General features: G+C 42.5%; 1 long non-coding RNA gene across 2 annotated transcripts; it reads right to left on the bottom strand.

Annotated features, from left to right (window-relative positions):
• Positions 1-306: 306 nt before the first annotated feature.
• LOC147626031 (uncharacterized) lies at positions 307-22,340 on the bottom strand. Of its 2 annotated transcripts, XR_015268823.1 has the most exons (5): positions 22,193-22,340; positions 21,421-22,079; positions 20,752-20,852; positions 691-756; positions 307-575 (listed from the first exon to the last, which is right to left on the bottom strand). It is a non-coding gene; the product is annotated as an uncharacterized LOC147626031 (long non-coding RNA). The 2 variants fall into 2 exon arrangements; XR_015268822.1 differs by having other exon boundaries at positions 307-756.
• Between the last annotated feature and the right edge of the window lie 1,405 nt (positions 22,341-23,745).

The raw sequence follows: 23,745 nt of genomic DNA, 5'->3' as shown, positions 1-23,745 counted from the left end.
TTCATCATGGATAGATATTCAGATTACAAAACATACAAAGTATGTTCATTCACCGAAAAAAGTAATATTTTCTACCAAAATTGTTCTGATTAATTTTTCAACCAAAAAGAAGCCAACTATTTCTTTTACAATCCTGAGCATCCAAAGGTGACAGGTTCCTTCGCATGGAATGAGCTTTGCATGCCAACACTTTCTTTTACAATCCTGAGCATCCATGTTCGCTCCGTAATCTACAACCTATGATTTCACTGCTGGTGACAAGTTCCTTGGTATGGAATGATCAGCTTTGCAGGCCAGTTCTTACCAGTTTGGATAGCCACATCAGTCTGGCAGAGCTGCATTTCATGCACGTCTGCCACTCTTCTCTCTTACATATGAACCTGGAACACTGATTCGAGATTGCATTTGTTGACGTCGCAAAGAAGCTGGTGTCTGATAATTTTCAATATATCCTTTCTGCAGAATCCATGGAGATGGTGCGGAAACTCCAAAGTTGAGGTGGCTCAAAGTTCTTTCTTCATAAGGACTTAGTATCCAGCCAAGAGGCTTTATGTAAGACTGCTACATCAAATTCACTGGGGAAATGAAGTGGAAAAATGAGGCTCATCTTGCCATGATGCCTCATCAGCTCTAATATGACATCAGTATGTTTTTTTGTTTTTTTTAAAGGAGGGCTCTATATTGGCTTACCTGCTAAAGGGAATTGTCCCTAATGATGAAACTCCAAGTGCCTGACGAGGAGAAAAGGAAGAAAATCTGTAAAACCAAAACTCCAGGTGAGCATGACATCAGGGGTTTACTCAAGGGTATCTAAAATAGGGGATTTCTTTTGCCTCTGAATGCACGTGATATGCAAGGTTTCAAAATAGAGAACCCCCTCGAGGCTCTACTTCACATAGTTCCAGCAATATCAAAATACTAAATGCCCGAGGACAACTATTCAGAGTTTCTTTTTTAATCCAGAAAAGAGACTTCTATTAAGTAAAATAAAATCATACAAAGGGAGATCATGGATTTTCTAGAGATGCACAGAAAAAATGCAGCAAATATGCGCAGACAAAAAGCCCCCGATTGGTTGAGATCTCCCCACCTTTTGGCGTGAGATCTCCCTTTGTATGATTTTATATTACTTAATAGAAAGAAGCCTCTTTTCTGGGGAGGGAAGGGGCGGGGAGGGTGCGGGCGAGGGCGAGGGCGAGAGAATGCAACAGATTTATGAGAGTGGAAACATGGTATTTTCTTCTCCTCCATTCGTATGGGGCTTTTTTATGTAAGCATAGTGCCCCCAATTACTATTGGATTCGAACCAATGACCTTCACCGTATGAAAGCGAGACTCTATATCTCGGGGGGGGTGCACTACTAAAAAACCCTATGTATCACGTGCGTTCAGAGGTATTTAAAAAACCCAAGACCGATGAATAGAATGATCCCTTTTTCTTTATAGACTTACGTTTTTTTTCCCAAATCAATTAATAAAAACCTTTTTGTAAATGTATTTTTGTAAATTTACCTTAAAACTTTGAGTTAAAAAACCCTTTCGTTTGAACTCACGTACTACACCTACATATTTTTAGGTGAACCCCCCAAGTACTCTATCCCCTGGGTTAAGTTAGGTAGGATCACTCCTCAATCTGCCCAACAGCTGGGATATAGATACCCAGATCCTCTGTGCTCCTTTACACTCCATAAGTAATGATACGGTCTGCCTTGGATGGAGCTGAGCATCTAGGACAAGAGGAGTCCACACCAAAAATAGATCCCACCGTGTAAAAACAGCCAGAAGAAATAGGATACTTGGCTCCTCACGTACGTGTGTCATAGTTTCTCCCAAAATCTCCTGTGAATGGGTTTTGCAATGTCATACACCTCATAGTGAGGCGTAAGAGTGGGAAACTCTTTGGGTCTGTCCAAGCATGAGCAACTTGGGATTACATAGTGTAGCTGAAGCAAGGTACGCTCCTCATGGGGTTATTCACATCAGTCCATTCCCACTCACCAGGGTCCGAATGTAGATATCTGATAGGCCATCCACCATATAGCCATAGGCACTATGAAGCATGAGTAACCATCATTGGGGAGGGGTCAGTATACCAACCCTTCCTAGAGCAACCTACTACTCTCACTTGACAAATCACAAAGCCATGTGTGATCACCTATACATCACATCTCTCCATCAGCCATCCAAACTGAATGGAATAGAAGGCAACAGCCTCTTCCTCCTCCGTTCTGGGAATCCCATCACTTGACGGGACACGCTTGTCCAAGAAAAAACGCCCAACCGCAAGTGGTGATACTCATCTAAGACTATACCGGTGATCCAGTGGTATAGCTTATTAATCTATGCAATCCATTGACTCCCTCTGACATGACTCTCTTATATCAGCTGGAAGACTTCAAAAATTCTTCCAATCAAGGATTGTCGTTGCACATCTCTCTGAGCCTGGCCACTGCATATATCTTGTTGCACCCAAGGGTTTGCAAAAATATCCGCATACTAGTCCAAGCCCGAATGATGAAGAAAAACCAGTGAGGACAAGGAGGTGCGGTAATCTACCTCAGAAAAAATAAAATGTGTTGTGCTTCCATTCACCACCGCTCTTAAGGACACATCTAAGAATATGGTACATGAAGAAATCCTTCCATGGCTCGCTACCAGGAAGAAATGCTCTAACCAATAGCTTGCAAAGCAGACCTTTGCATTGGATCTCTAGAGCTTTGCATTGGATCTTTGGATCAATGATGTTCAATCCCCCTTCGTGTTTGGGAAGGTTAGTTTCCCAAGCAACACTAGCCCTGGTATCTAATGCCATCAAGCCCTCATCATAAGAAGTTGCAAATCACCCTACACAATTCTCTAATGCATCCATCGTCATAGCACAAACAAGAAGTGACATACCAAGTTGTGGCAAGCAACACCTGGTTTACCACCTCGGCTCTAGACACCACATCAAGCTTTCTAGGAGCTTTTCTTTATGCTCATGAGCACAGGACAAATTAATGGGGAGGTATAATGTCTATCCCAACTTGGCATCCAAGATATCTGGCAGTGTGCCCTCTCTCAACCAATGTGAAGGCAACGTATGTGCCCCTCGGAGTAACTGACCAGAAATCTAACATACTTATGCCAATTTCTAAAAGCCTCAACTCTAGGTATAGCAAGCATGAAACATGTATGATATTTGTAATAATTTGAGTGTCCCCCCACTGTTAGGACTCCACCATTCCTTCTCCCCCTAATGCCTTTTGTCTGCCAACTTTGCCCATGTCTACAGACTGGTTACCTTGCTATTGTTTGGTGTTTGCAGGTAGTGTGCTGCCATTAGACTACTGCCAAGCCTTGCCTCTATATTTCTACTCGCCTTCTCCATGCTCTTCATGTCCCACTCTACTCGCCTTGCCTACTATTACGTCCCAGGGCTAACTAGGGGGTTAAGACCCTCGGGTTGGGTTAACCATAGCTCAGGGTTAGGCATCTTAAGTGGGGGGATTAGTAGCTTTTATGAGACATGTGCTAATTAGGGGGTTAAGACCCTTAACCATAGCTCAGGGTTAGGCATCTTAAGTGGGGGGATTAGTAACTTTTGTGAGACATATGCTATATTTGGCTCCTGGTTTATAGGAGGCCTATATAAGTCACTTTATGGGTCAGTTTTGAGAGAGAGCTCCTCAGACCTGGACTCGAGGCCTTGAGACTACTCCGTGCTTACATCCAATGGGTGTGTACTGGTGGTATGGGAGGCCTGGGACTTTGCACGTGGAGCCATGTCTCGGATGCTACTGTTCCCCTTGCTGGGGGGTGAGCCTAAATGGCTCTGTGGTTGTTGTGGGCCTTTTGTTTCCATGTTTATGCTTAATCGTAGGGTTTATCTGGTTGGGGCTTTACATTGGTATCAAAGCACGACCTACTTGGATTAAGCTTGGAAATCTCCGAAAGGAGGAGAGGAGAAAATCCGTCACCTGGATCTTCCGGAGCTTAACTCATCGGGTTGCTTTTTCGCTTTCCAAGGTCTAGGTGCTTGGACGGAAGGCGGGGAGTAGCCAGGATCAAGGGAGAAGATCAGTGTGGTTGGATGTGTGGGAGTTTTGCAAAGAACTCGATATCCATGTGAAAAAGCAGAGAGAAAAGCATCGTGCTGTTGGTGCTTTTTTGAGTCTTATGCGGGGGAATTCTTTGCCCTAAAACCTTTTGTTTGTACCTGCGCATTTGCATCTCTAGGCTTCATCCCATAGCTTTTTTCTCCATGGCTGAACTATTAGGGTTTCTGTGCGGGCTGGTCAACCTGTCTACTAGTGGTATCTGTAGATTTGAGGTTGATCTAGAGCTGCTGTGAACAGCCCTGCTGGTCGCCATGATACAGGAGGAAAGAGAGGTGTGAAGAGATGATGATGCGTGGAGGTTTTGACGTGTAGACGGCTGTACGGGCACTGCCCAGAGCAGCACAGAGAGAGGCTGCTGTGAGCTGATTCAGGCTGTCCTGTGTGACTGCCCATGTGTGGCCGTGGTACCCATGAGTGGGCATGCCCGGGTGTGAAGGGGGACGCCCCATAACTGGGCTGGATGGCCAGAATGTGGGCACATATCAGCAAGGGCCGAGTACTCTATGTGTGGCTGGTAGCCTGTAGGTGCGTGGTGAGTGGTGCGTGTAAAAAAGCACACGTGGTGCTTTTTGGCCAAAAAAAACAAACAAACAAACAAACAAACAGACAGACAAACAGAAACAACAGGTCGATTTGGAGCTTTTTTGGTGGGCGCATATTTGAGTTGTTCAAGTAAGCTTTTTAGGGTGTTTGGTCACTTATGCACACAAAATTCTGAAGTCAACCAGAATTTTGAATTCTGAAGTCACTTATGCACACAAAATTCTGAAGTCAAGTAAGCTTTTGGCATCAAGTAAGCTTTTTAGGGTGTTTGGTCACTTATGCACACAAAATTCTGAAGTCAACCAGAATTTGTGCCTTTTAACACCTTGAGCTACTTGCTTTTGATCTCTATTTTGTGCATCACCTCTGCTCTCGCCTATTTAGACAAGTGTACACCTCCACCTCAAGCTTTTACTTTCTTTACAAGTACTCTTTCTGGACAGATTCATGGCTGAATACATGGATACCTTGGTTTCATCTGTGGAGGTGGATCAGCCTCTCCTGCAACAATTCAACTTGGGGTAACTACAGTATCTATTGCTCCTACGCAGGGTGGCGATACAGTTCAACCTAGTATACCACAATTGTTCCCTCAGTAGGTGGGACAACCCATACATGCTTTACAAACAAGTGTGGATCCCAACTTTTTACATGCTTTTTCACAGTTTGCTACTCCGTATTCTCAGTATACGGGTTATGTACAACCTCCTCTACCTTCGACACAACCTTCTCCTATTCCTCAACCTCTTGCATGTCCACAAGTGGATACTTTGTATGCCACTGTGCTTGATCTACAACAACAACTCACGGAGCTACACTCCCAAGCTCCCCAAGCTCCCCAAGCTCCCCAAGCTTCAGCTATTAATCCTCCTCCTCTACAAGTGCCTTTTCATCCGGAATCGTTTTCTGGTGAGAAGAATCTAAACTAAGCCTAAAAAGAGCATCCTAGAGGTTGTTAGATTGGTCTTGGTAGAGAGTAGAGAAGTCAATGGGTGCACAAGCCTAAGAGCATTTGAAGCCTTCTGATTCCATTTTAAGGTACCAAACAGGTGGAGGTGATCGTAGCTATTGGGATATGGAGAAGAGCTGAGAGGTAGACTGTGTGTTGCAAACACCTCGAGTTTGGGCTCAAGTCTCGAGCTCCTTTCAGTGGTTGCTTCAATGGTACATGTACCCGACCATGTACATGTTGTCAGAAAAGATGAGAGCTTGGTGAAAAACTCAAGAGAGTTGTTATCTGTCTTGAATTACAAGCTTTTATAAAAGCCTTTTTGTCAAGGAAAAATCACAACTCATGAAAGAGCTAGTGTTGTTGGCAAGAATTAGGCCTATCTTCTTGAGAATTATTATTGCATAAATATTTTGAAAGCATTGTTAAGGTAAGTTTATTGGCATTGTTATATTGAGATAGGTGCCCATATCATGCTAGATTATGCATAATTATCAATGAATGGCTATGCATATAAACTCAAATGTCTTTAATGGTGACAAGAGTCTACACTTCATGACATAAATATGAGTTTATGTGTGCTTGAAGGTAAGTATATATGCACTCATGTAAGTAATGGATGTATGTATGTATATCAACCTTGCATCTTAGTTTTCCAAGAAGCATCTTTATCTTAGTTTATTTTTCTCTCCCTCTTCCACATCTTTGGGCATTTAAGATAGCAAGAGGAACCTCAATGACAATAACTTCAAGCCTTTAACAACATAATTAAATTATTCCATGTTATGGAGTGTGCTGTGATAAAAAAAAATAATTCTCTACACTTTTAACATTGAAAGTGATTTTGTAAACAGGGAAGGGCATGCTCCCATAGGTTTATAAATTTAAGAAGAGAATTGTGCCACCTTCTCGCCATACCTTATGTTGTAAATTTGGGCCTCTCTCTCTCACACACACACACACATTCTCTCTCACGTGGTGATGTATAGGATAGCAAGTATATAGAAATAAAGAAAGAGAAAAATGTGTTGATTTGATGAAAGCTTGCTTATTTCATTATTTCTTGAGAATTCTTGAGTTACATTAATTGTGTATGACTACAAGATGAAGGTGAAGGTGGTTATGACCTTTCACATGAACATTATTACATGTGTACCTTTTCATATCCACACCCATTATGCCTCCTTATATCACTCACACTTTATTCATTTACAAGTGAACTTAGACCATTATGTCAACTAGGAAAATTTTGATATTAACTAGATTATCACACTATCTTTAGCACCTTCCTTAAATGAAAACTTTGTTGACCCATGTCTACACCCCCAAACACTCAAGGTCCTCTCAAAATTAGAGGAGACTTCATATTCTCATTTGAGCGGATGTTCAATGTCGAGGAGGTCTCTCACCTCATGTGTGCACCTTTGGTACCTTGATCTTTGCAAGCTTTGGTCTTTGATCTTATTTGATCCTTGGTCTTGAGACCCTCTTAGGAGATTCTCGTCTTTGCATTTTTCTTGAGTGTTAACACATTCACATTTTTCTTGAGTGTTAACACATTCACATTGTTATATGCACAACTAGATGGTTTGTATTTACCTTGAAAATCTCTTGAAGATTCGCACTTGACAATGCTAGGTGGTCACTATCTTCAGCAGAAATTGTTTTGAGGGTTATGGTGCTTGCTCATGACAATGAGCTTATTGAGGAATTTGCGTTGCTTTTGGGACCTAACAGTCCATTGAAGCAATGTATGGACAATGTAGGTAGGCTTGATCATGGTCAGCCCAATCAGCATAGAGCAGACGCACTTTGCTAGAGATTTCCCTTAGGATAGGGGTCGTAAGAGAGGGAACAAATGCACCTCTCAAGAAACATAGTCTAAGGCTCCGTCTTAGCTAGTGTTCTGCTCTACGAGTGGCCAATCATCTCTCATGGATACCCTCCTGGTTGTTGAGATATCGAGCTCAGCTAGTGAGGCAGTTGACACTGACAACCCGCTTGGGGGATAGGTCCCACACTTACACCACTGGCATGGTTGGTGAGATCTTGGGTGATATGCGGCCAGTGGGATGACAGGCTGTGTGAGCCATTCTAGAGACTGGTATAGTTATAGCGCCAGCTCATTTAGTGGGTTTACACTATAGAGAATCCTCGTATGTATTGGTTGAGTACCTTTCATATTATGTGTACTCTTATCTTGTATATGGTGTGTTGAGTGTTGAGTAAAGAAGAAGAAGATTTTCAGCCTCTCACCTTGTGTGTTCTCTATTAGGGTTTTGTGAGTGTGTGTGTGCTTGCAAGAGCTCAAGCTCTCTTCCCCCCTGCATCTTTTCATGGTATCAGAGCCTGGTTCGTGCTGCTAAGGGCTGAGCTGCAAGCAAGAGAACCACAGGAAGCGGTACGAGGGTAAGAGCTCCAACTACTCTTCCCTATTTGTATTGGTGACTACACCCTTGTCGGGAGCTCTACGGGAGGCACCGGTAAACGATCTTTGATTGAGGAGCTTCTTCGTGGGAGTAAAGCTATAGGGCAACTGTATTGTCCTATTGGATGGAATTTTTCGGGCCGAAAATGCGTTTCGGATGCGTCTAGACCTCCGTTTCTCAGAAAGCAAACGATTTCGAGCACTGCGGGTAAGTCATCGATTCTCTGCAGAAATCTGTTTTAAGAACTGCAGGAAGACAGATTGGCTGTGCAGACACTGTGGGTGCTACAAAGAGGTCAACAATTGCCATTGGGTGTATGTATGCACATTGAGGTCACTGGTTGTGACATTTGAGAGTACTACAGTACCGCTGCAGAAATATAGCAGTTTGTGTAGGACAAACCAGAGTGATGTTTCTGGTAAAATTGTGTCTGGCAAGATGTCAAATGATGGCATAACACAGATTGTGGCTGAGAAGCTTGATAAGAATAACTTCCATGCTTGGAGGTTCAGGTTGACGAATTTCCTGATGGGAAAGGGCTATTGGGACTACATATAAGGTGAGCATGAAGAGGCACCACAGATACCGGACATAAATCCGACTGCTGCAGATGTGAAAGAGTTTAAAGACTAGAACCAAGGAGCCAGGAAAGTTATGTATTGGCTCTCCATTAGTATACAGGACACCATGATTGGGCACATTCAGGATGCCAAGTCCCCCAAGGAGGCGTGGGACACCTTGGTAAAACTCTATGAAACAAATACCAAGACACGTAAGATACAGTTGAAGAATGAACTTCATACTGTGGAGAAAAAGAGCATGTCTGTGAATGACTATGCATTGAAGATAAAGGGTATTGTGGAATCCCTTGCATCTATTGGTGTGTCAGTAGATGATGATGATAAGGTGGAAGTCTGTCTACATGGTCTCGGGCCACAATACAAGGCGTTCAAGACGTCTATTCAGACTCGGAAAAACATTCCCAACTTTACAGATTTGGTGTCTATGCTGATTATAGAAGAGAAGAGCTTGGGTGAAGACCAACAGTCTTCACAAAACAAAAACAGTTCAGAGCAACAGGCCTTCTACACAAGTTCAGGTAGAGGACGAGGTAGAGAAGGCCGTGGACGCGGTCAAGGAGGTGGCCGAACAGGTAATCAGAATTATGGCCAGCAGTAGCAGCAACAACAATCCCAGAATACACAACAACAACATCAACAACACACAGGTGGAAGAGGCAAATTCAGAGGTAGGGGGAGTCAAAGACGACGTGGAAATTGGCAAAGGCAATGTAATGATGCACGTGAATACTTTTATTGTGTTAAGAAGAAGCTGTTGGGACTGATGTGAGTGGAAGTGTGGTTGCACAGAATGCAGGTCAGCAATCACAGTCTTTGAGTGGACCAGGAGAGTCCTCATCTAGTGGGTCTGTTGATAGACCATGGAGTGGCAGGCTGCGTCATAATACCAGTCCTGCAAATGTGATTAGTACATCACGTAAAGGAAAAGAGAAAGTGGTTGAGCCCCTTGGTATGCCTGACATTTCTGCAGGGCATTCTCATGTTGATGGAGAGTCTAGTGGCTCAGATATGAGCCTTGATGAGGAGCTTGGGATCCCAGCTATGAGAGCACCTGGTGTAAAGAAGGCTATGGAAGCCATGAATGAAAAGCAGCGAAGATCTGGGAGAGTGAAAAACCCTGTGCAGAGGTTTACATATGATGGTTATGTGGCACATCACTATGCATATATGGCAAAGGTTGTGCAAGTTGTAGAGCCCACATGCATTGATGAGGCTGTTGGAAATGTGTGTTGGGAGAAAGCTATGGATGAGGAAATGGATGCACTATATGGAAATGAGACTTGGGATTTACTGCAATTGCCTGAAGGCAAGAAAGCCATTGGATGCAAGTGGGTGTACAAAGTAAAACATAACAGTGATGGAAGCATAAACAGGTACAAGGCTAGATTGGTAGCCAAAAGATATGCGTAGACATATGGCATTCATTATGAGGAAACTTTCAGCCCAGTTGCCAAGATGGCAACAGTGAGAGTTGTGATAGCAGTGGCTGCGTCAAAGCAATGGTATTTACATCAAATGGATGTAAAGAATGCATTCTTGCATGGGGATTTGTAAGAAGAGATGTATATGTAGCAGCCACCTGGTTATGAGGATGTGGGTCACCCCGAGTATGTTTGCAGGTTGAAGAAAGCCTTGTATGGCTTAAAACAAGCACCAAGAGCATGGTCTGAATATCTTGTCACTATTGGCTTTCATGTAGCCAATGCAGATTTCTCGCTGTATGTGAAACATGGTGATAGAGGGGTTGTGCTTGTTGTCATCTGCGTAGATGACAACAAGAGCATGGTCTGAATATCTTGTCACTATTGGCTTTCATGTAGCCAATGCAGATTTCTCGCTGTATGTGAGACATGGTGATAGAGGGGTTGTGCTTGTTGTCATCTGTTGTCATCTCGCTGTATGTGAGACATGGTGATAGAGGGGTTGTGCTTGTTGTCATCTGCGTAGATGACTTGATCATTACGGGGGACCATGATGCAGAGATCTTTGATGTAAAGATCTTACTTAGATAGAAGTTCGAGATGAAGGATCTGGGGGAGCTCAGATATTTCTTGAGCATTGAGGTGATTAGGTCACCACATGGTATTGGATTACTATAGAGACAGTATGGCTTGGACATGTTGTCCAAGTATGGTATGACAGGCTGTAAGCCTATTTCCGTGCCATTGGATCAGAATGGCAAGTTGAGTGCAGATTCGGGAGAGATCTTGGAGGATCCTACTATGTATAGGCGCATAGTAGGAAGCTTGATCTACATGACGATCACCAGACCAGATTTGAGCTATGTTGTTGGGTTGGTGAGTCAGTTTATGTAGGTTCCACGGAAACCGCATTTGGATGCATTGAGACGCATACTGAGGTATGTGAGGTCTACTTTGCATTGTGGACTATTTTATGAGACTGGGACAGAGATATGTGTACATGGGTACACAGATGCTGATTGGGCTGGTAGTATCTCAGATAGAAGATCTGCTAGTGGCTTCATGTTTTCTTTGGGGAGTGCTGCTGTGACTTGGAGCAGTAAGAAGCAGCCTACGGTTGCTCTATCCAGTACAGAGGCCGAGTACAGAGGAGCTACTATGGCAGCATGTGAGGTAGCTTGGTTGAGAAAGCTACTTGTAGATTTGGGTCTATCAGTGGATAGACAAGTTGTCATTTTCTGTGACAACATTAGCAGTATACAGTTGGCCAAGAACCCAGTTTTTCATCCACTATCATTTCGTCAGAGAGAAGGTCTTGGCAGGAGACCTTGACCTTGTTTATGTCAGCACAGAGGATCAGGTAGCTGACATCTTCACCAAAGCATTGGGTACAGAGAAGCTCCGCAAATTCAGGGCTTCGCTTGGTGTACATGAGATGGAGTTGAGCTCGAGGGGGAGTGTTGAGATATCGAGCTCATCTAGTGAGGCGGTGGACACTGACGACCCGCATGGGGGATAGGTCCCACACTTACACCACTGGCATGGTTGGTGAGATCTTGGGTGATATGCGGCCAGTGGGATGATAGGCTATGTGACAGCCATTCTAGAGACTGGCATAGTTATAGCGCCAGCTCATTTAGTGGGTTCACACTATAGAGAACCCTCGTATGTATTGGTTGAGTACCTTTCATATTATGTGTACTCTTATCTTGTATATGGTGTGTTGAGTGTTGAGTAAAGAAGAAGAAGATTTTTAGCCTCTCACCTTGTGTGTTCTCTATTAGGGTTTTGTGAGTGTGTGTGTGCTTGCAAGAGCTCAAGCTCTCTTCCCCCCTGCATCTTTTCACTGGTGAGAATGATGGGACATAGGATCATGCATCACCCACACATGATGTACATGCTTTTAAAGTTTGAAGGTGGATCATAAAGCATCCTAAGACAATGACACCACAACAAGAGATTATTAAGCATAAGCATTATATATATTATGTGAGAAGCCCACCCACTCAGGTTTCTAGTTGCGGGAAATTCTATGCATGTTTTTGTGCCCTTCTAGTTTGTAAGTCCTTTGCCTGTAGTAGTCCCCATTCTCTTACACTACTTGAAGTGCAATATGGAAACAATCCCACTAGAAAACTAATAATGATACAATTAACTAAGTCCAATGTAGGTGACAAGCATCCTCTTTGATGGATTATTTGGGAGTCGAAGGATGCAGTGTACAATTAATTAAGCCCAATGTAGGTGACAAACATCCTCTGTGATGGACTCATCACTATGATGGATTATTTGCGAAGTTGAAGGATTCAATGTACAATTAATTAAGTCCAATATAGGTGACAAACAGCCTCTATGATGGATCATCACTATGACGGATATTCTACAGAAGAAGGAAGAGATTTCTAGCATTCAAATGTGATGTGGAAACAATCCCACTAAAAAACTAAGAATGAATTCTTTTGAAATTAAGTTCAATGTAGGTGACAAACAACCTCTAAGATAGGTTCATCACTATGATGGATATTCTACAGTAGAAGGAAGAGCTTTCTAGGATTAAAAAAGAGGTTAAGGAAAAATAGAGAAGAAAAGAGAGGATAAATTGTGTAGACCAATGGGGGTGGAAGAAACCCCATTTTTTAGATGCTTGTAATATTGAAAGATATGACTATAAGGAGAGGCCCCTCCTCCTTAAGTTCAAGGATGTCTCCTCATGTTACACACATCAAGCCTTCATATTTAAGAGGGAAGTACTAAGAGGTACCAAGATTTATGTTGGGGATGACATTAATCCTTTGCATGTAGACCAAAGGAACCTTGGAATGGTGTAGGTACATGAGACAAGGAGAATATGGAAATGGGCCACTTACCTCAATAATAGTGTTATCTTCATAGAATTACCACCCTAACTAGGGGCGTAGGATCTCTGAGACCGCATCAAATACCAAAGCATCTACCTAGAACATTAACAAGACTTTGTGGTCAAATCAATTGGGTTTGCAAGGACTTTCTTGAGGAGAGATTTTTCTTTACACAAGAACACACTAGAGCTTGTAGGATTTGCCATAAGCCACAAGCTATAGCCAGGTGAGAGTTAGTGTACAAAGGGGACATTGTAGCTCTATTTAGACCACACCTTTTCAACATTGTCATGGGTGATTAGAGATATAAGGAGGCTAAGTACATGTGGTCTTTTTAGACCACATGTAGCTCTATTTAGACCACACCTTTTCACATTGTCATATGGGTGATTAGAGATATAAGGAGGCTAAGTACATGTGGATGAGAATTTCTGCTAAAAGTGGTCGACATTGCAAAATGTGACTTTCCACCACAGTATGAGAAGTTTGAGGACATGTTACTTTCACCTCATTTTCTTTGAGGACATGGTTAGTATCTCCAGTTTCAGTCTATCTCACTATGCTTGGACTACACATGGGCTCGTTGCATTTAAAGGAATGGCTAGATGGCCCTCTTCAAGCAGTCTCATCGACTTCCAACATGGTGGAGGCTCACAACCATGATTTCATTATCCCCCCCTCAAGCCTGAACCTTGAAGGCTGCAATGGGCATCGAAGCCATTTTAGTCTTCAAGTGAAAGCTACCACTAAAAAAAGCTTGCAAATAAATGCCATAAAAGAAAATTTTCCTTAATAGAGGCCTTGAAATGATGGCCAAGATAGTGAAGGAATAGCACGGACGGAAGCATAAACAGTAAACATATGAGAGAGTGCAAAAAAGGAGATAGAGAGAGTTGGACAAGATCACCTTTTATAACAGCAGTGAAGCTTTACAATGGCAATGGCCAGCAATTGGATGTTGAAATATTGGCAAGTGAATTGGATGAAGGAGTGAATAATGGGGAACTCCTTATATAGTGCATGAGTGATCTGGCTGACTGCTCACAGGAGAAATACAATAAAATACCTAGATAAATGGTAAATCCCCATAACACTGAGATGCACAATTCTAACACCCCCTCTGCAGTTCATAGTGTGCAAGAGTTGGAAGAAGATAAGTCAATGAAGATGCAATCATGGACCCTCCATCATCGCGAATACTGGAATCACCTCGGAGAGAGCATCCGCCAACATGTTTCCGCGAAACAAGATGCCACCACCAATAGCAAGGAACTTTGCTTGGCCACAAATTCCCACACGTGTGCAACGAACTCCAAAAATAGATGATGAGCTGCTGGACACACCGTGCCCATGATCCCCAACAGTGGACGGAACACATCACATCGTCCCAAAAGCCTCGAACAATGAACTTGGAACAGTTCCAATTCATAATCTCTGTTGTACCAAAGATAACCATGTCCTACCAAATGTCTAATGCTTGGAACTCCGAATCACAGTCCCCATGCATCAGTAGGTGGAGCTGTAATCAGCCCTCTCTCTCGCCCAAAAGCCTCTTCTGGCTGGAAGCACATGGGGGGAAACTACGTGTGTACTAGAGAAGAACACCATGTGGGGTCTCCTGAGCCGGAAGCGCCTTGGGAGCCCTAGAAGTGGTACTAGAATCTGTATCACTATCATGTGTTGTGCCTTTGCCTTTTCCTTGAGATAAAGCCTTCGCCTTCGTCTTGTCCTTCTTCTTGGACAAAAAATACTTGGACAGATGTCCTCTTTTCCCGCAAGAGAGACAACGACGACTCCGACCTTTCTTCTGAACTGAGGAAAGTGCCTGATAAAAACTGTTGACTGACACCTTCAACTTACCCTGTGAGATGAGAATGGAGTCCTTCTCCAAAAGTAGGGAGCTAAGATCATCAAAATCCAACTCAGTTGATGTGACCTAGCACCATAAAGATCGAGAAATAACATCATGGTGAGGATAAGAGCAGCCAACTGAGAAGAGGATAAAGCAGCACCCATAGACAGTAACTGGTCATGGATAACCTTGGCCTTAATGAGAAAAGACTGCATCAAATTTTTCTCTAGAAATAACAAGCCGTAGAGCTGCCCCTGGAAGGTAACTGCCGTTATCGATGAATCTCGTGCAAAGAGATCCTCCGATTTTGACCATACCTGATGAGCACTGGTGAGAATTTGCACTACTAGTGAGACCTCCTCGATTATGGACCGCACAAGCACAGAATGCGCCTTCGAGTCCCGATTCTCCCAGTCTTGTAATTCCACAACAAACTCATCCTCATGATCTTGAGTCCACCGCCTAGAGTTTTGAGGACACTCGAGCTTCCTTTCAGTGCCCTGAACAATGTCCCACAAACCCTTGTGGATGAACCAAAACCGCATCTGAAGCTTCCAATGAGCATAGTTGGGTCCTTTCAACTTGTCATCCTTGTTCGTATAGGGGGGAGCCATATCCACAGCAGCAAAGAACAAATCTCAACTCTCAATCTCTCGCAAGTGCTTTCCAACAAAGTGAGTCACCAAGAACAATCAGTCCCCCTCTCAAACCTGAGAGAGAAAGAGGCTAGACAGCAACAAAACAATCCAAGATCCATCGAGAACCTCCTACCGGAAGGGCAGGGGCTTGTGGAGGAAGAAGACAATATAGGGCCACTTGTCTGGCAGCACCAAATGCAAAGAACTCACCAAAAAATAGATGCCGGTGCAGAAAACACAGCCATAACTACACCTTTTGCCTCTGTAGAAGAAAATGCAGCCAAGGGAACTGGCCAGCTTGCCTCTGTAGGAGAAAATGTAGCCACCAAAACTGGGCTGCACAATAAACAGGCGGCTCGCTGGATGAAAACGCAGCACTGTTGGGGAAACGCAACCACCATTGTCACAGATCTGTAGTCGGGAGAGATGTGGAGAAAAACACAAATCAAAGGGAGGGAAAGGTGTGCAAATTTGCAGAGTTTGGAGTAGCCTGGACCTAAGCGTATGATACCATGAAGGAGATAGCACAGGCGAAAGCATTAAAAAAAAACATATGAGAGAGTGCAAAGGAGATAGAGAGAGTTGGACAAGATCACCTTTTATAATAGTAATGGGGAACTCCTTATATAGTGCATCAATGAGCTGGCCAACTGCCTCTAGGTCTGGCCGACTGCTCACAGGATAAATAAAATACCCCAGATAAATGGTAAAGCCCCAGATTACTGAGATGCACAATTCTAACAGATAGCACCCAGGCCTTCAATTTTGAAAATTTTGAAGGCTAGGGCAGGGTTGCAAATTCACCCCCCCCCAAGCCCCCACCCAACCATAGTTACCTACACTAGTACCTTTCCCCATAAGCTTCTCTTTGTCCCCCTCCTTATTACCCGTGGCTTATTACCCTTGCACTTCCATCATCATGACCTCCATAACGTGTACTACCATGATCTCTCACACTTTTGCCCCTCTTAACATCACATGTGAACTAACTACCCTTTTGCACGATTCCGTCCAAGCCTTCTCCCCTTGCATACAATGCTCTAATGCAAAACTTCCAAGTGTGAAACCACACATTTTACAAGAGCAAGAAACGAGTCAAATTACGAAGCACCAAGTCCAACGAATGTTTCGACAATCAGAGATCCTTGACACCACACTGTACCGCTTCATGGATCACTTCGCCCCTCGCAGGTCACACTAGACCATGCTCTTTGGCTTCAGTGCATTTGGCTTCCACCTGTACATGCTCGTTAGAAAGGCTACATTGATGATCTTATCACGCATCATCAAGAGTAATCCATCAATGCCACGTAAGGTGGTACGAGTAGAGTTCCTTCAATGCCAAGACATGCTTCCATCATGGAGGCCTGATATTCTCTTGCCATTAGATCGGTATTGACTGAGATGGGCATTACCATTAGTTGATCATGGCTAGTTTACCTCATATATAAGGTGTAGTGAAAGATCATGGGTTATGGCAAGAGAGATTCTAATGACAAGGCAAAGGCTTGCTAAGCATAAGCTATGATGGATGCAAGATGATATTAATCACGGTATTAAGCATGAGTTAAGCTCAAAGTAATTAACCTAATCACATGAATAGATGAAGCATAGAATTATCAAAAACTCAATCATTCTTCCATTGATGAGGGGCCTCTTAAATAGGCACAAGCTCTACATCAAGTACATAATCAATGATATCACCTAACCCATGTGTTTGTCAATGCTTCTTGCTAGAATATAGGCATGAGAATCTCTTTTATGCACACTTGAGGAACTCACTTCTTCCTAGATTGCTAGTTGAACATCCATAAAACCATACTCTTCTAATGCTAAATATATTAAATATCCCAAATACAATAGATGTCCCAAATACCATCCCATGTCTAAAGTCAAGCTTTCTAATGCACCAAATAAATTTGATCTAGTGAGTGTGGGTATGGCCATGGTTCCAACACCCCCTCCCCCCTATGGGTCAATTATGACCAATAAAACAAATAAGAACAAAGTGGCCAAGTCTTAAAAGGCCCATTCTGCATCAACAAAATTTGCCTCCATATTGGAGGCACTCTGAGGTGAGTCTTCAGAGACAATGTTGGCTTCATTGGCTTTGGTCTTTATGACGCACTTATCTTCCAAGTGTCCTAGTTTTCCACAATATTTGCATTGCATCTTGGGCTTATTTTGTACCCACAATCTTTCATTACATGACCAGTTTTACCACAATGAGTGCACCTAGTGCTTTTACCACATTTGTTGTTGTTGATCAAGTAAGCTCCTTCTTCAAGACCGTGGTTCTCTTGCTTTTCTTGAATTCTTCAAATCAAGCAACTTTAATGGCTTCCAAGGTAGGTTTTGGAAAATTTTGCAAGGTTGAAACAAGGTGACCATATTCCACTGACATGCTCTTGAGAAGCACAGCAATAGCATCTTCTCCTTCCACACGAGCATCAACTGCTCCTCATTGTGCCATCAAAATTTTCATATAATTGAGGTGTGTAGGAAAAGTATCTACTGGCTTGATTTTTAACTCAAAAAATTTGATCTTTAACCCAATCTTAGAGTGCTTACCCTTAGCCCCAAATATTTTATCTAGTGTGTTCCTTGCATATCAAGAGCATCCTTGGCATCAACTATATGACGTATATAATAGTCACTGAATCCTAAGGCTATAATAGCCATAGTGTTTTTATCCTTTAGCAACCATGCTCCCTCTCCTTCTCTAGTGGAAGGTTTCTTTTCTTTACCATTTGCAATTGACTACAAGCCCTTTTTCATTAAGGTAAATTTTATCTTAACTTCCCATGCCAAAAATCCCGTGCTGTCGAATTTATCCATTTGATGTGTGGCCATGATGATAAAGGGTGGTCTTAGCACTTGGCTTTGTAGCACAAGGGCACTGTCTAAAAAACCTTTACAAAAAAAGTTTACAAAGATTAAATCAAAGCTTCAAAGCCCCCGTTTCCATACATATGCATGTTACATGAAAAAAATTTGAGAAATTCATGGCCTTTGTAGCATCACAACAAAAAAGTTTAGATTTTTGCTTCTCAACCTTTTTCTTGATTATCTTCTTCACATGGGTTAATTAACAAGACCATGGCATTGTGAAGATTCTTACGTCCCTTGTATGAGTAATGAGTAAGCATGAAAACACCCTTCTATGAGTAATGAGTAACAGGCGGAGACTCGGCAGGGACATGGCTGGAAACAGAACGAACATGCAATAGCAGTTGTAGGCAACGTCGCAGGCACGAGTAGCAGCAATTGAAAGGAGGCAAAGCCAGTGCTGGAGTTCAAATTGACAGGCTGCACTCATATGACCCATGGCCGGCTCCAGGTTGCTCTTGACGACACCACCAGGCGCAGAGAAGTGTAAGCAAACGGAAAGACAGTAGCCAGTAGCGTTCGGGTTTGCAAAAGCTCCAACTGTAGCTAGCTCTGATACCACTCAAGGATCATGCACTATGGCAAGAGAGATGCCAATGACAAGGCAGTGGCTTGCTAAACATAAGCTATGGTGAATGCAAGATGATAATAATCATGGTGTTGAGCATGAGTTAAGCTCAAAGTAATTAGCCTAATCACATGAATAGATGAAGCATAGAATTATCAGAAACTCGTTCATTCTTCCATTGATGAGGGGCCTCTTACATAGGCACAAGCTTTCATCAAGTTGTGGCCAATTGATATTATGCTTATTCTTTCTATCTTTAGCGGTGCATTTGCCCTATCAACTACTTATTTGCTGAACTAATTCTTTCTATTTGTTACTTCCCTTAGTGCTAGGCTTCATTATGGCTGATTCTGCCCTGCATCTCCAGAGATTTGATAGAAACTCAGTACAAAGGGCTTTGTGTGAATATATGCTCTTATGTGTGTGTGTGTGTGTGTGTGTGTGTGTGTGTGTGTGTGTGAGAGAGAGAGAGAGAGAGAGAGAGAGAGAGAGCATATCTTGATACAGAGTTCTACACCCACTATTGGGCACTGATGACATTAGTGGGGATATCGTAGTGTCTAGTCCATACTATGCATAATGGACTTGATAGTTGTATAGTCTTCTGGGTTGACTACCATGAGTATATAACATCCACGTTCCTAAATGGTGAATTTGGGCATGTTCTTGGATTCATCTAGGTATATATATATATATATATATATATACATAATCAATGATGTCACCTAGCCCCTATGTTTGGTCAACTCTTCTTGCTAAAATATAGGCATGATTATGCCCACTTGAGGAACTCGCCTCTTCCTAGGTAATCTTGCTAGTTGAATATCCATAAAACCACTCTTCTAATGCTAAACCTATCAAATATCCCAAATACAATAAATGTCCCAAATACCATCCCATGTCTAAAGTCAAGCTTCCTAATGCACCAAACAAATTTTCTCTAATGAGTGGGTACGTGGTGAACCATCTTCCAACATCTAGTGATAGTTTTTATTCATGTTCTTTTAGTTGCTTTTTCCAAGGTTTAACATACCCATGGTATTGGTGTATCACTCATGGTACATAGGCCTTTGGGGTCTTTTGTAGTAGACGTTAATATTACTTTCTCTTCTTTCTTTCTTTCTCTCAAAAACCAATGTGGTGCCTCCCATACCTCAATCATACAGTCACAACCATTGATTACAAAGGCCCAGCCGGAACAACAACAAGACCAACCAAACCCACCACAACTTACATGCACGCATGATCCTTCAACCCCACACATACATGGTGTGCAAGTACTGAGCAAGCGTGATCCCTTCTTAGAGTTAGATGCACTAGATCTTAAGAGGCCTCATTCCTCCACCCGACAACTGCAACACATCCAAGATATCCATCAACAACTTCCAGGATATCCTTCGACAACATGGTGAGCTCCCATCACATAGGGGATATGTGGGATATGTTACGACTGGCACGCACTCTATTCTAGAGAAGGATGGTATCATTGTATGGACACGTATTGTCATCATGTAGCATCACATTGATAATAGCTCATGTAACTAGTTTCATACTCATTTTTTCCATAATTCATGTTTCTTCATGGATACATTGTACTACCTTTTTCGTCTCAATAAACCCTCTCTCTCTCTCTCTCTCTTCCCCTTTGGATCTTTCGAAGACATCATTAGTGTGCGAGCACGATCCCTTGTGAGCCACACCCCCCAAATCTCTAAGGGATCACCCCTCTACCCATCAAGTGCAAATCGATACTATCCTTCAATGACATAAAAATGATGTGGCTGTTTTGCCCTTTATTATCATATCATTGTATGACCACATTGTCATCGTGTACCATCACATAGATACATTAGATTACGTAGCTGGTTTAATACACTTTTATTTTTCTATGGTTCGATATTCATCATGGATAGATTGTACTACCTTATTTGGTCTCAAAGACAATCTCTCTCTCTTGAGAGTCAAACGTTCCAGCTGAGAAAGGCCTCCTCTCTCCACCCCAACAATTGCAGATCTAAGATATCCTGCAATTCAATGACAAGCTCCCATTTTAAAGGGGAGATGCTAATCAAAGAACCTAAATTTTTCATAAAGATTTGTGTTATGCATGGTTCATTTTTTGATGCATCGCTTGATGACCATCTTCAACTAGGAAACACATGCTCTCAAGATATTGAAGAGTCTAATCTTTTTTCTACTTAGTATCGAAATATTATCACACGTGCGCTCCTTACACATATCAATGGAATCTCTCCTTGATTTTAAAGATAAGCATATTAGCTTTAAAGATATTCATCATGGATAGATATTCAGATTACAAAACATACAAAGTATGTTCATTCACGGAAAAAAGTAATATTTTCTACCAAAATTGTTCTTATTAATTTTTCAACCAAAAAGAAGCCAACTATTTCTTTTACAATCCTGAGCATCCAAAGGTGACAGGTTCCTTCGCATGGAATGAACTTTGCATGCCAACACTTTCTTTTACAATCCTGAGCATCCATGTTCGCTCCGTAATCTACAACCTATGATTTCACTGGTGACAAGTTCCTTGGTATGGAATGATCAGCTTTGCAGGCCAGTTCTTACCATGTTGCCAGTTTTGATAGCCACATCAGTCTGGCAGAGCTGCATTTCATGCACGTCTGCCACTCTTCTCTCTTACATATGAACCTGGAACACCGATTCAAGATTGCGCTGGTGTCTGATAATTTTCAATTATCCTTTCTGCAGAATCCATTGAGATGCACTGGACTGGATAATGTTATGCCTCACTGAGTAATGAATAACAAAGGCTTTTTCAATGGACCGTTGTAGAAGATAATACCAGTTAAAATTGGAATCCGACACAGCAGAGAACATCGAATTCATCAATTCACCTTGTTGTTGGCAAAGAACAGATAAGGCACAGCCAATTGCAAGAGGTGGCTCAAAGTTCCTTCTTCATAAGGACTTAACATCAGTATCCAGCCAAGAGGCCTAATGTAATGATCTGTGTCTCTGCACAATCGTACAAAAGAGAGCAGCACTTCGGTAGGAAGACAAGGCAGACATGCCTAAATAGGAATGTTGCTTAAGCCACCAACCAGGTAGACTTAAAGATGTCAAGGATCCCCACTGAAACTGCATGAATATTCGAACGGTCAGAAACTGTCAAATGACTGTAGGTTGATAACTGCAACATGCTAAGCATCTCAAGACCCTCCACCTAAGGCCATTTGAATCCGCTCTCGAAGGTCTGCAACCACCTGCACCCTCCACCAAGGCACCACCCGATGTCGCGAATCGATCAGCATGCTAGAGCTAAATCTTCATACGTGGAAACAAAAACTAAAGCAACAAAAACCAAACTGTTGTTCACCCCTTCAGAAGCTTTAGCCCATTTATTGACTTTATCTGCAGCAGCCTTCAAATGTGAAAAGCTGCCAGAGCTCAGGTTGGCTGAGTAAACAGAACTTCCCGAGGCTTCTGCAACCCACAAGCAGTTCCTTTCATCCCGGCGTCGCTTTATGAGATTGCGATAGCCAAGCTTCAGCCAGACAAAATGATACCAATGTGAACGACTCTACAAACCAGTATTTAGCTGTGGCAAAACCCAAATGCATGAGGCAGGTATACTTACAATGCAGCCTTCAAGGGACCTCTCTACAGGCAAAAATGCATCACTTGAGGTTGATAAATCTATCGCAAGAAGAGACGTGATCTATTCAGAATCATTAGAAAACTCTTCTTCCATGGAGCCATCAGAAGCAAATAACCATTGTCTTTGGTGCAGGCCACATGCATAAGGTTTTCCCACGTGCACCACCAAGACTGCTACATCAAATTCACTGGGGAAATGAAGTGGAAAAATGAGGCTCATCTTGCCATGATGCCTCATCAGCTCTAACAGGACATCAGTATGTTTTTTTTTTTAAAGGGGGGGTCTATATTGGCTTACCTGCTAAAGGGAATTGTCCCTAATCATGAAATTCCAAGTGCCTGACGAGGAGAAAAGGAAGAAAATCTGTAAAACCAAAACTCCACGTGAGCATGAAAGCACTGCTATAGCATCAGGGGTTTACTCAAGGGTAACTATATCAAGTAAGGGTATCTAAAATAGGGGATTTCTTTTGCCTCTGAATGCACGTGATATGCAAGGTTTCAAAATAGAGAACCCCCTCGAGGCTCTACTTCATATAGGTTCAGCAATATCAAAATACTAAATGCCAAGGACAACTATTCAGAGTTTTTTCTTAAATCCAGAAAAGAGACTTCTATTAAGTAAAATAAAATCGTACAAAGGGAGATCATGGATTTTCTAGAGATGCACAGATAAAATGCAGCAGATATGCGCAGACAAAATGCCCCCAATTGGTTGAGATCTCCCTACCTTTTGGCTTGAGATCTCCGTTTGTATGATTTTATATTACTTAATAGAAGCCTGTTTTCTGGGGAGGGAACGGGCGGGGAGAGCGCGGGCGCGGGCGAGGGCGAGGGCGAGGGCGAGAGAACGCAACAGATTTATGAGAAAGAAAACATGGTATTTTCTTCTCCTCCATTCCTATGGGGCTTTTTTATGTAAGCATAGTGCCCCCAATTACTATTGGATTCGAACCAATGACTTTCACCGTATGAAAGCGATACTCTATATCTCAGCGGGGGTGCACTACTAAAAAACCCTATGTATCACGTGCGTTCAAGGGGTATTTAAAAAACCCTAGACCGGTAAATTTCTCATGAATAGAATGATCCCTTTTTCTTTATAGACTTACGTGTTTTTTTTTCAAATCAATTAATAAAAACCTTTTTGTAAATGTATTTTTATAAATTTACATTAAAATTTTGAATTAAAAAACCCCTTCGTTTGAACTCACGTACTACACCTACATATTTTTAGGTGAACCCCCCAAGTACTTTATCCCCTGTATCCCC

The sequence above is a fragment of the Cibotium barometz genome, chromosome 23 (genome assembly GCF_041138505.1).
Source record: "Cibotium barometz isolate CiBa-2024 chromosome 23, ASM4113850v1, whole genome shotgun sequence".
NCBI lineage: Eukaryota > Viridiplantae > Streptophyta > Polypodiopsida > Cyatheales > Cibotiaceae > Cibotium > Cibotium barometz.
Note: the sequence above shows the minus strand (reverse complement) of the source record. Positions and strands in the feature narration are given on the sequence as shown.